Below are 12293 nucleotides of genomic sequence, written 5' to 3' on the forward strand. Positions count from 1 at the left end.
CATACCATTTTTGAGTTATGCGAGATACATACGCACATACGCACATACGCACATACGCACATACGCACATACATACAGACGTCACGAGAAAAGTCGTTGTAATTACCTCGGTGATGGTCAAAATGGATATTTCGCGTGTCTATACATTCTTAGGCACTTTTCCGCATGTGGTCGAATCGAAAAAAAACTCAACATTCATTTGGGGGTGAACAAAATGGAAATTAAGGGCGATTTTTGAGTGAAAATTTTTTCGCGAATACAATACTTCCTTTTTTGTAAAAGGAAGTAAAAAAGGACAATTTTGCTAATAATACAGTAGAAAGCTCGCCAATTGTTTGACACGTGGTTTTTGATGATTAAAACATTTTTATGTTATTTAATAAGCATACAAGGAAGTCATGTGATGTCCGCATCATTTGGGGGAGGGGGGGGGGGTTGTACGAGGATTTTTAAGAATGGAAAATTAACATTAGTCCTTATTATAAACATGGGTGCCCATCCCATGGCGCAAATTCCCCCCCCAAAATTTCTCAACACTTTTTCCCTTATTTTTTTTTTATTTTTGGCTCTTTTTTTAATTTTATTTACTTTTTTAAGATATTAGTTATTTATTTTTTATTTTTTAGTGCTCTTTTTTATTTTATTTACTTTTTTAAAAATTTATTTATTTATTTATTATTATTATTACTATTACTACTATTGTTATTATTATCTTATTAGAAAAGTTCAGTGCTACGCCAATGAGAGACACACACACAAACTAAATAAATAAATGAAATGAAATATAAACAGAATACAATAATATAAAATGAATGATTTAAATTAAAAATAAATCAATAAATAAATTTAAAAAATCCCCCCCCCCCCAAAAAAAAAATTTTTTTGGTGGCGCAACTTGCGCTATAATCCCCCCTTGTGGGCACCCCTGATTATAAATGCTCTTCCAAACCTTTGGACTTGATTAAAGTTTAATTTTTATTTTGATGTATTATTTCGATTTTGACTTAAACTTGTGCCCTACAAAATGCTCTTGAGTAAACTTGAACTGATTCGATGAAACACCCATTTTGTTCGCAAAGACAGTTCAATTTTAGCTAAGACGTTACTGGTATGTAAAAATACGTTCGTTGTTTTTGCTGATTAGAATTTAGATTGTTCAAAAAGCGGAACATGATTTGCACTATCTTCCAATTTACCCAAAAACTTTTTTAAGCAATGCTTAAACTTCTTCAAGAGCAAATATTATTATCAAAACAATTTTACAGTTGAAGGGAAAAAAAAAAAAAACGATGCTTATATTGACTTATCTTATCTTAACGCTCCCTAACGCAGAGCCATCATAGCTCAGTGGCAGAGCACTGGTCTTGTAAACCAGGGGTCGTGAGTTCGATCCTCACTGGTGGCTGGCAGGTCCGAGTGTTTTTTTTTTTTTTTTGTGATTTTGAACGAAATTCGGAGAGAACCATACATGAAAAAAAAAAAAAACAATTCGACAAGATGAAAATAAACCTTTTATTTTCAAATGAAGTTCAAAAGGATGATAAACGTATTTAGAGTCCAAAAATATATTAAAATAAGAATAAAAATATTTAAGACGAACTGGAAATCTTTTTGTCTCTGTATATAAATACGAACATCGTCATATGACAATAGTTGTTATTTAAGTTGAATAAATTCAGAAACATTCGTAGAAAGTGAGTATAATTCGCAAGATACATACAGTAATACGAATTGATTAGAACAACTCAATAAAATAGTTAATATTTTTATGATTTACTAAAAAATAATAAAAAAATTGTAAAATACAAAAAGATATTTAAAAATAAGAATTAAAATATTTACAACGAAAATTAATTATTATTATTAATTATTATCATATTATTATTTATTATTATTAATTATTATTATTTTATTATTTATTATTATATATTTATTATTATTATTATATATTTATTATTATTATTATTATTAATTATTATTATTTTTTATTTATTATTATTTATTATTATTAATTATTATTATTTTTTATTTATTATTATTTATTATTATTATTTTATTATTTATTATTATTAATTATTATTATTTTATTATTATTCATTTTTATTATTTTATTACTATTTTATTAATTTACTATTTTTTTAGTATTTATTATTATTTATTATTATTACTTTGTTATTATTTTTATTATTTAAATAATAATAACAATTATTATGAGCCCGAATGATTGTTTACCTTTTGAAATGTAACTTTTTCATTAGAAAAATAAGACACTGAAAAAAAGGAACTATCGAGCACAAAGCAACGATATTGACCAAATATCGACTTCAATGAATCGATGGAGAAAACAAACATCGATCTTTTGAAAGTATAGACATCGATTCTGTATCCTTAATGCGAATAATTAAAAGTACTTTTGTTGATGGCGTTGAAATTCAATACTACTGCTTGTTTTAAAATGAATTTGATCGTTGCTGGTGGCAGCATAACATGTTCTCCTTCATTTAAATAAAAAATATAGAAGTTTTACAGAGGGAGCAATTCAAATGTATCTGAAACTGTTTCCGTTGTGGCATTTAATTGAACATTTTTGCTTCAGTTAATAGTTAGACAATTGTTTTTGCCGATGGCTTGCTGGTGAATTTTGCTTTAAAGCGTGAAAAGAAGACAAAAGAAAAAAAAAAGGTTTCGGCAAATTAAGGTTTTCGCAATGAAAGATTGCAGCCAGATTTTGAAAGAATTTCATTTTTATAAAAAATTTGTTGGCAAATTTCTATGCTTCATAGTTGATTACTCCCCCCCCCCCCCCCCATTTCAATTAGTCAGCTGTTGTTCCAGGTTTCTTAGTTGGATGGCGTTGGAAAGTCACTCCAGATCTCCCACCCAAACCGAGAAGGTCTTGTTACCATTCGGGGGAGAAGTGGAGGAATTGTCTTCAGCTGTCCAACCCCTCCCCCATGTTTCTAAAAGTTATAATACAAATTTCAGTTCATTAAAAAAAAAATAATAATATTTAAACTGTACAGAGAGAAAAAAAAGAGAATGAAAATAAGTTGTAATATTTTACCATGAAAAAAAAAATCTTTTCAGTAAGGAATATGCGCCATTATAATATGAAATAAAAGATGATAACATTCTTAATGAATTCATTTGAATATCTTTATAAGAAATTCTAAAGTAAAATTCAACTCAATGAATAATTATTTCTAATTGAAGCATTTAAGCGTTTAAAGTGAAATAATGATCCAAAAATATACATAAATAAAATAACAAATACGAGTAATATCCAATTCGAATAAAATTGTCAAAAAAAGAAAAAAAAAAAAAAAAAGAAAAAAAGAAAACCTTTTTCGAAAAAAAGTAGTATTAATTACCAGACACGCGATTTTTGAAAATATATTTCAAGGAATGACATTTCGATGCTATTGTACCTATCAATTACAAAACGAATATAAAGCCAGGGCAAATGAAAACAATAAGCAATTTTGAGTGTTTTTAAAAGAACATAAATGAGAAAGAAACAAGTAACTAAAAAATGAAACCACACTAGAATCAAAACAACCAAACAACTGTAACGTCGACATTTCAGACTTTTGGTTTTTGATTTGCACTCATCGAGAAGATAAAAACTCGAATTTCGAAGAAAGAAAAAAAGATCCTTGGATTTTTTCAAACACAACTTCAAAACTGATAATTGCAACATTAAAAAAAAAAATATTCCTACTCAAATCATACTAAATGCTCCTCCCTCCCCCTATCGATGTGTATTTCCACTGGAAACACATTCCCTTCGCTAACGGTAAAATACAGAAAATCTGATAGCTATTGACTGTTGGGACACATCATAAATTCCAAACCAATAAATGATTGCAGAATTATCTTCAACTTCTCTTAAACGAAGTTTCACCCTTAACTAACAACACATGCACGAAAACATATTTTAAAGGGTAGGGCGAACTGAGCAATTAATGAATACCTAAGCGAAATTTTATTTTCAACTAGTGGTACCCGCACGGCTTTGCCCGCAATAGAAAAATTAAAAGGTCTTTTGTTTTGTCTGTATATTTACAAATAATGTATGGTGAATTTTCTCGCCAATTGGCTTGTATCCATGTTACACTTCCACGTTATGATAATTTCGTATCTCGCCAACTGGCTTGTGTCCATGTTGCGGTTCCACGTTATGATAATTTCGTAATTTACTCGTCCATCTTATGATAATTTTGTTCTTAAAATTGGAATAGAAAAAGAACTACATCGAATTTTCGAAAAATCGCTTCGAGGTACACACCCCCATGCTACAAACTAACTTTGTGCCGAATTTCATGAAAATCGGCCGAACGGTCTGGACTTTTATTATAAATAAAAAAAATCATAACACTGTTGAAAATTCTAGTATTTAGCACGTGACCGTAAAAACATGTTAATTGATAGATGTAATTCGTTTTTTTTTTTAAGTGTGAGGGTTTTTTACGGCTCTGGGTCACGTTTACTGGTGGGTTAAAATCAGTTCTGTAGTTGCGGAAAACATTTGGAGGAACGCATCGTTTTACAAGGTAGCTGTCGTGGTTTACGAAATTTTAGTCTGAGAAAAAAAGATTAATTAAGATTATTTATATCACATTTAATTCAAAAAGTATAAGTTGTTGTTTTCAAAAACGGTGGTTTGAAACCGATTTACATTAAAATTACATTGTTCTTACAATAACAAGATATTGTGTGTTCCTCCACGCACCCCCTCCCCCCCCCCCTTCCAACTAAGCACTGGTTGAAATGGAAAAAGTACAGGATCAGCTAAATTAGTTTCCCATTTCAGACGGCACTGTAGGAACTCTAGGAACGAATGAGATGAAATTTTAACTACAGATAGTTCAAATGAAGCGCTTGACATTTATTAAATAAAAGTTTTTAGTTCAAAAATCACCAATAAGTAGTGCTGCACACAGAAAAAATTTAAAATGTTAAAAATATTAAATAAATTAATTAAAAAAAATTACAGCATAATTTTGATATGGTTCTCGTACCAGCAATTCAGCTCGATCAAAATAAAAGCATTCCGCGTTATGATCTTCAATTTTTTATTTTCTTTTGGGGGGGGGGGGCTGTAGAGAATATGGTTCTTCGATTAGAGAACATAGTTGAACGGGCCAAGAGCAAAATGGAAAAGTTTTTGCTTACTTTTTCAGATTATATTATATTTATAACGCATTGAACAAAAAATTTGTATTTAACAAATGTAAAACGTATCATTTGAGTTATCTGTAGCTCAAATTTCAAATCATTTGGACCAATAGATCGAATTCAAGAGCCCACTAAAATGAGCAACTTATTTCCTGCTGATCCTGTACATCTTACAATCCTCATTCCAGGGGAGCCCATCTCCCCATCCCCCCTAAGTTCAATGGCGCAAAGCCCCCCAAAACTTTTCTCATCTCTTTCCTTTTTTTAAATTTGTATATTTTTAGCTCTCTTTTTTAATTTTATTTACTTTTTAAAAATAGTTTTTATTAATTATTTTTTATTTTTAGTTATCTCTATTATTTTATTTACTTTTTAAAAATATTTTTTATTTGTTTGTTTATTTATTTTTAATTATTAATATTATTTTTATTTTATTAGAAAAGTTCTCTGCTACGCCAATGACATATATCCACACAAACTAAATAAATGAATGAAATGAATTTTAAACATAATAAAATAAAATAAATAATTTAAATTAAAAATAAATCAAGAAATAAATTTAAATAAATAAATTTAAAAATCCCCCTCCAAAAATTTTGATGACGCAACTTGCGCCATAATCCCCCCCCCCCCTGTGGGCACCCCTGCCTCATTCCTGTTAATTCATCAAAGAAAAAACTTTTGAATCTCTTTTTTAAAAATAAATTCACTGGTCAGTTCATCCTACGTTTTTCTCAAAAAAAAAAAAAAAAAAAAAGAGGTTTCCCAACGATTATTTAGGTTTTATATTCCTTAGATGCGAACTTTTGATCATGCAAAATTCATAACCGAGCTCTGAATTACATGCTGATTTTAGGATTAGAAAAATGAAGAGAATAACTATGATATTGATAGCGTAAGACAGTTTAGGTGTTCCGGATGCATTTGCTTGCTTGTTTTCTTTCCGTTGCTTCTTTTTGCCATTTTTTAAACATTGCACAAACCAAACCAAAAGAATACTTTCACAGACATCTGATCGGTTTTGAAGAGTATGTGCGAAAATTAATGACTTATAACATGCATATTAAAGTATGTTTGGTAAAATTTGAAATACCACAATTTGTATCATAAATATAGTTCAAAATATAAAAATATATTATAAAATATATAATTTGTTTTGAAAAATGTGTATGTATACTCAAATTTGTAGTAGCAATCTAACGTTGCGTCGTGTAACTTCGCAACACTTAAATTAAGTAAAACTATTTACAACAAAAATTTAATACATATTTTCAATAACTGAAAAATAAATTAAGATTTTTACGGAAACTAAGCAAAGGTACAGCATTAGTCTAGTCTAGTACTTACAGCAGCAGCGAGAAAAATTGCTCGTTACAATATCACCAATTGCTAACACTTCAAAGTCAAAAAGCAAGCTATTCGCATCTCAGCCTCATTGAATCTACCAGAATTCCTACACCAAGCAACCTGAAAGATCCCTTAGCACGTATCTCTTCCTACACATAGCGGGCTAGGAAGGTTCTAGTCTTTCCGGCTTTTCTAGATGCTTAGAGTTTTTCGAAAGTTTGTTGCAAATTCTCTTGTATGAAAATTATCAATAGAAATAAAACTAAATCTGTAAAAGTTGCATCCCAGCCAGCACTGTATCAATGCAGGGAAAGCAAACTGTTTAACACTGTTAATAAAATAAAGTAACGCAGCAAGATTATACGTTTTTATTCATTTAATGGAAACAAGTTTGTCCTTTTAATTTGCGTAGATAAAGAAAAAAAAATCTTATATTACAAGCTTTCGTAAAAAAAAAAGAAAAAAAAACACCGTTTTTTTTTTTTTTTTTTGAAAAATACAGTATAGATTATAGAGCGTTAAGAACATAAAGTTTCAAACGATAGAAAATGAGGGGAGTACAACCTTTGGTCTGTAACATCGAAAATGATGTATGAGGAACATTTTATTAGCGTTCCCGTGCCACTTGATGTCCTGGCAAGTGGTTCTTTTTAGCCTCCCCCTCCCCTATTTTTTTTGAATGAAAATGATCAGTTTACTTGTGTTAAAGTTTAATTTTTTTACAGTGCTACAGTAATCACACAGATTGCATTGTTCTTATACGTTGAGAATTATAACCTTATAAGTTACAATTTTCCTCGGTGGTTAACTTTAAGTGGTTGTTTTAGCAAGTTTCTTTTTCTTTCTTTTTAATTTCCTTTTACAAAAATGGAAGTATTGTATTCGCGAAAAAATTTTCACTCAAAAATCGCCCTTAATTTCCATTTTGCTCACCCCCGAATGAATGTTGAGTGTTTTTTTCGACTCGACCACAGGTGGATAAGTGCCTAAGAATGTATAGACACACGAAATATCCATTTTGACGATTTCCAAGTTAATTACAACGAGTTTTCTCGTGACGTCTGTTTGTACGTATGTATGCATGTGCATACGTTCCTATGTATGTCGCATAACTCAAGAACGGTATGACCTAGAAAGTTGAAATTTGGTACGTAGACTCCTAGTGGGGTCTAGTTGTGCACCTTCCCTTTTGGTTGCATTCGGGTGTTTCTAAAGGAGTCTTTTGCACCTTTTTGGGGGGAAATCATTGTTTATTTCGATGTGAACTCAAGTGGTGTTATAATTTGTGAGACACTTGGCGATATATCGCCAGTCTTTTGGTCGCCAAGTTTTGTCGCCAACTTGGCAACAAATTATATGTATATTTTTTGTTTTTTATTTTTAAATCTAGTTTCGATTTGGCCACTGTTGGTGATATTTAGAGAGTAAACAATTGAATCACATTAAAATTGCCAATAATGAGGAAATGACAGTAAATTGGAGTAAAAGGAAGTCATGTGATGCACACCTCAGCTTGTTTTTCCTCTGTTTGACACCCCATAATAGGAGACACCCCGTGTGAACAAAACTTTTCCTTTTTTTTCTCTAATGATTGCAATTCAAAGCTAATATTTTTTCTTTAAGCTTTTAAACTGATATGATCATTATCTCAGAGTCTTGAATTTAAAACTATTCGCTTAATTTTATTACTATTTTATTTATGGTGTCTAATGTAGGTCATAAAAACAAAGGGTTCCCCGTACCTTTTACCCTACATTTTGTGATACCACATTTTGCGACCCATCTCGCCTTTTCTTTGGACACCCACTTTTGGAACCCCTGGGTTAGGTGAAAGTAAGCATCAACTTGATTCATAAGCTTGGGGAATTATTAGTTCTTATCAGGAAACCCTACGACAGTATAATAATGAAAAAAATTAGTAAGTAGCAATGGAAAGTCTGTCGCAATGTTAAGAAAAGTAGCCAAAATTAGCGAGCTTTGGTGAGTAATGCCAAAAAGCTCGTTTTGGCATCCAGAGGAAAGTTAGTCTTCGCGGAAAGACTAAATATTAAATCTAATATTTTTGCAATAATTGAAAATATGTAGAATGGGATTGTTTCCAAAATTTTAAAAGTTTTTTTTTTCTGAAAGAACATGCTAAAAAAAGGATCTGACCATTTTTTAAATAATTTGTTTAAGTTTAATATTTTTAAAAAAATACTTTAATCGGCGCGCTTTCATTATTTACGCTTCTGTCGATAACATCACAAGTGATGAAATGCCATTCACTGTTGCCATTCACAGAGCAAAATATTTAATTCGCATCTTTACTCACGTGTACTGGCAACGATATGGTTGATAGCAAGCGTAGAGTGCAATTTTAATTCGCTTCTTGATTATCATAACGTGGAAGCGCGGTAGAAAGATGCGCCAAAGCGCATCGTTCGTGACGTCATAAAGATCACGCCTTGTTTGAAAAATCGGACGTGTAAAAAAAATTGATTAAAACATAACTGTTGGAAAAATGAAAGTATTTTCTGGGTCCATGTTATTATTATTATTATTATTTTGCTTATTCCATCAATTTCAGTGACTAAAAGTAGTACTTTTGACTGAAGAAAACAATCCCATTGTTTTGTATGAGAGGTCCTTAAACGGGATTGCAAATAAATAAATAAATAAAAAAATAAAAATGAAGGGCTCTTCAATAGTAATAATAATAATAATAATAAGCAACGAAAATGGGGTTCTATGCTACTCCAGTCATGTTTTTTTTTTTTTTTTTTGCAAATTTATGCTTCAATACTTTGTTCCATACAAGATTTGCAATCGGAGGGTAGGCAATAGCTTTAGCATATCAAAGTAAGTTATGAGTGGCAAGTCACACAAATTGCCGAACAGGCATTATTCTGCAAATCAAATTGTCGGCGTTTGTTAATGCTAGGCGCTTTAATATTCTCATGCCGTTTGCACTGCTGCCATAAAACCATCACGATTCGAATACTAAAGCTGACGAAAGCAAAGAACTGAAGCAGTATACAAGATGAATTCAAGCCATCATGTTCCGTTGCCACTCACGTATTCTAAACGAATATGGCAATGAAAAAAATAATAAATGCCAAAGGGAGAGAGGTTGAGTTGAAAACATACGTTGTGATTCAAATCTTCGCTGATCCCTGTTTCAGCACGTTTCGCCAGTTCTCACACCCCCCCCCCTCAACACGAAAGGGGAGGGAGACATTCAAATTAGAGGAACGGTGCTTTTATTTCGTTCCATGTATTTTTTCAGTCACGTATGGAACATCAAGACTGTTCGCTGCGGCATAAACTTGCTTTGTTCGATTCGGGTGTTATGTCTTGCCAACAGGGGTGGAAGACCACGTGAAGAATACTAAAATTGAAAGCCTGATAAATTGTGCGCCAAACGAGTTGAATAAGAATGCTGTAATGCGAAGAACAGATGGCTTGAAATCAATGCAGATACATATATTTTTCAGTAGAGCGTGGAGAAAGAATGATTTTGGGGATGTTTTTAAAGAGTATCATTGGATATCGAAAAGCCATAATTTCTATCAGTAGCCTGTAATCTGTTAGCAAGATGGTTGGGTGCCAAAATATTGCCGAATAATGTAAACTAAAATAAATAAAAAATAAAAAACAGGATGTGTCGGATAGACACACCATAGAAATGTAACTTTTTTTTATCACAGGGAAACATTTCAATTATTCATCTATCACTTTTGAATAGCATAGATTGTGTTTACCATTCACTTATTTACATAAAATTACATACATATGTGTCACTGTGCATCATCTGCCGCCCGACCTGCCTAGTGGTCAGAGGAGTCTGACTGTGATGGGGAGGTCCCTAGTTCGAATCCCGGCTCGGACATGGACGTACTTTCTCTCTCCTGTCCTTGTCCCTTCTTTGTGTGAATGTGTTGTTATGCTGTGAATGTTTGCCTATCCTATAAACGGGTCCTTATGGTATGCGTGTACTGTGGACGTCGGACTTCACACCTAATTACGGTAAAATTGGAAAAGTGAAGCAGCGCACCCCAAATTGCCAGCCTAGCTGGCGCACGACAGCAACAACACTGTGCACCATCTTCTTCATTCTTACGATGAGAAATTATCGTCTTCGTACACACACGAATATTGCAGCACAGCGCAATATACTTACAATCCCAGTGGCACAGACAACAACAACAGCAACAGCACTGTGCACTATCTTCTTCATTCTTACACGATGAGAAATTATCGTCTTCGTACACACACGAATATTACAGCACAGCGCAATATATTTACAATCCCAGTGGCACAATCAACAGAACTCTAAGCTTCGAACTCATTGGACCCCAAATCGAGTCCCGGCCAAGACGTTTCAGACATATTCACAACAAAATTGTACATTTTAATGAAGAAAATAGATTATAAACAAACAGAACACTAAACAATACTTGAAATGCGTTGGTTATACACGCGTTTCAACGGATAGTCTGTCGATAACAAACAGCTGTACTCGCAACCACGGACCACGAGAAAGAAATAAAAAGCGAAAAGAGCGCATGGGTGACTTTTCGTCACACTAAAATTTTGCCGATCAAAATTTCAAATCCCACGCAGAAAAAGTTTCACTTCAAAAAAGAACAGCAAAATTATAATAACAAAGTTATAACTACACATTTATATATAAAAAAAAATTCTGACTCTTTGCATTCAACTAAGGCCCAAAAGGTTTGTGGAGAAGTCAAACAATCATCTTTGTCATGACATTTATTTATCAAGTTCTTCACGCCTTGTCCTACCGCGAGGCTCATAGAAGAAATGGAGTGAAATGTGAAAAAAAAAGGTACATCAGGCAGCACACAAAAGCAAACACGAAAAAGCCTCAGATCTCAGAAGAGAATGTCGAATTTTTTTTTAAATTAAAATTTCATTCAACAAATAAAATTTAAAATTTTGAGGAAAAGGTCATTTTCTCAATCAATTAGTATGTTTTGCCAAATTTTACGAATCAAATTGACTTTATTTCGCCGCAGGTCCCGTGTCATCACAGTGGCGGATCCAGACGATCCTGTTGGGAGGGGCGAATGACTAAATCATTATAATGGGAAGGGAGGTACTAATGAAATTTTTTTTTAAATTAAAAACTAAAGCATGATTTTTTTTTTTTTTCGAATATAATGTATATGATTCAGAGAGTTTGAATGAAAGTTAAAAGTGTTTCAAGTACCACAAAAATTGAAAATTGAAAAAAAAAAAAAATCTCTTAGTATTCTGGATCCATTATCCAAATTAAACCTTTTAACTTTTGATTCGTTTGAGGACTAGTGAAGTTTTTTCAGTAGCCGTTTAGGTCCTCAATTGAATTTTTTCCTTATAAAACAAAGGTTACCCGGGAAAATTTTCAGAATTGAAGTCCCCAAAACACAGTAGTCCACCTTTGGTGACGTAGCAGAAGACATGGGGTTCAGAATTTTTTCCCAGAAGTGTTTCCACGAAGTTCCAAAAACGTAGCTTCACACGATCTTTGAATATAGTAGTTTTGAAAATGCGATTGTTGGTCATCTTTGGTAGTTGCGTTAAGGGGGAAGGAATGGGGTCAGGAGCTGTCCCTCAACTTTGCGATATTGAAGTTTTGAAAACGCATTGTTAGAGGACCTTCATTTGATGATAAGGAACGGACTCGGGCTCGCAGGATCTCCCCCGGAACTTTTTCGGAATTGAAGTCCTAAAAACACAATTGAAGGCTCTCTTTAAAGACATTAGGTGAATGCATGAAGTTC

The 12293-nt window shown here is 32.3% G+C and overlaps 1 non-coding gene across 1 annotated transcript; it reads left to right on the forward strand.

Moving 5' to 3' along the window:
* Positions 1-1333: 1333 nt before the first annotated feature.
* Positions 1334-1405, forward strand: Trnat-ugu (transfer RNA threonine (anticodon UGU)). Its single transcript has one exon. It is a non-coding gene; the product is annotated as a tRNA-Thr (tRNA).
* Positions 1406-12293: the final 10888 nt, after the last annotated feature.

The sequence above is a fragment of the Uloborus diversus genome, chromosome 2, assembly GCF_026930045.1.
Source record: "Uloborus diversus isolate 005 chromosome 2, Udiv.v.3.1, whole genome shotgun sequence".
NCBI classification, from domain to species: domain Eukaryota; kingdom Metazoa; phylum Arthropoda; class Arachnida; order Araneae; family Uloboridae; genus Uloborus; species Uloborus diversus.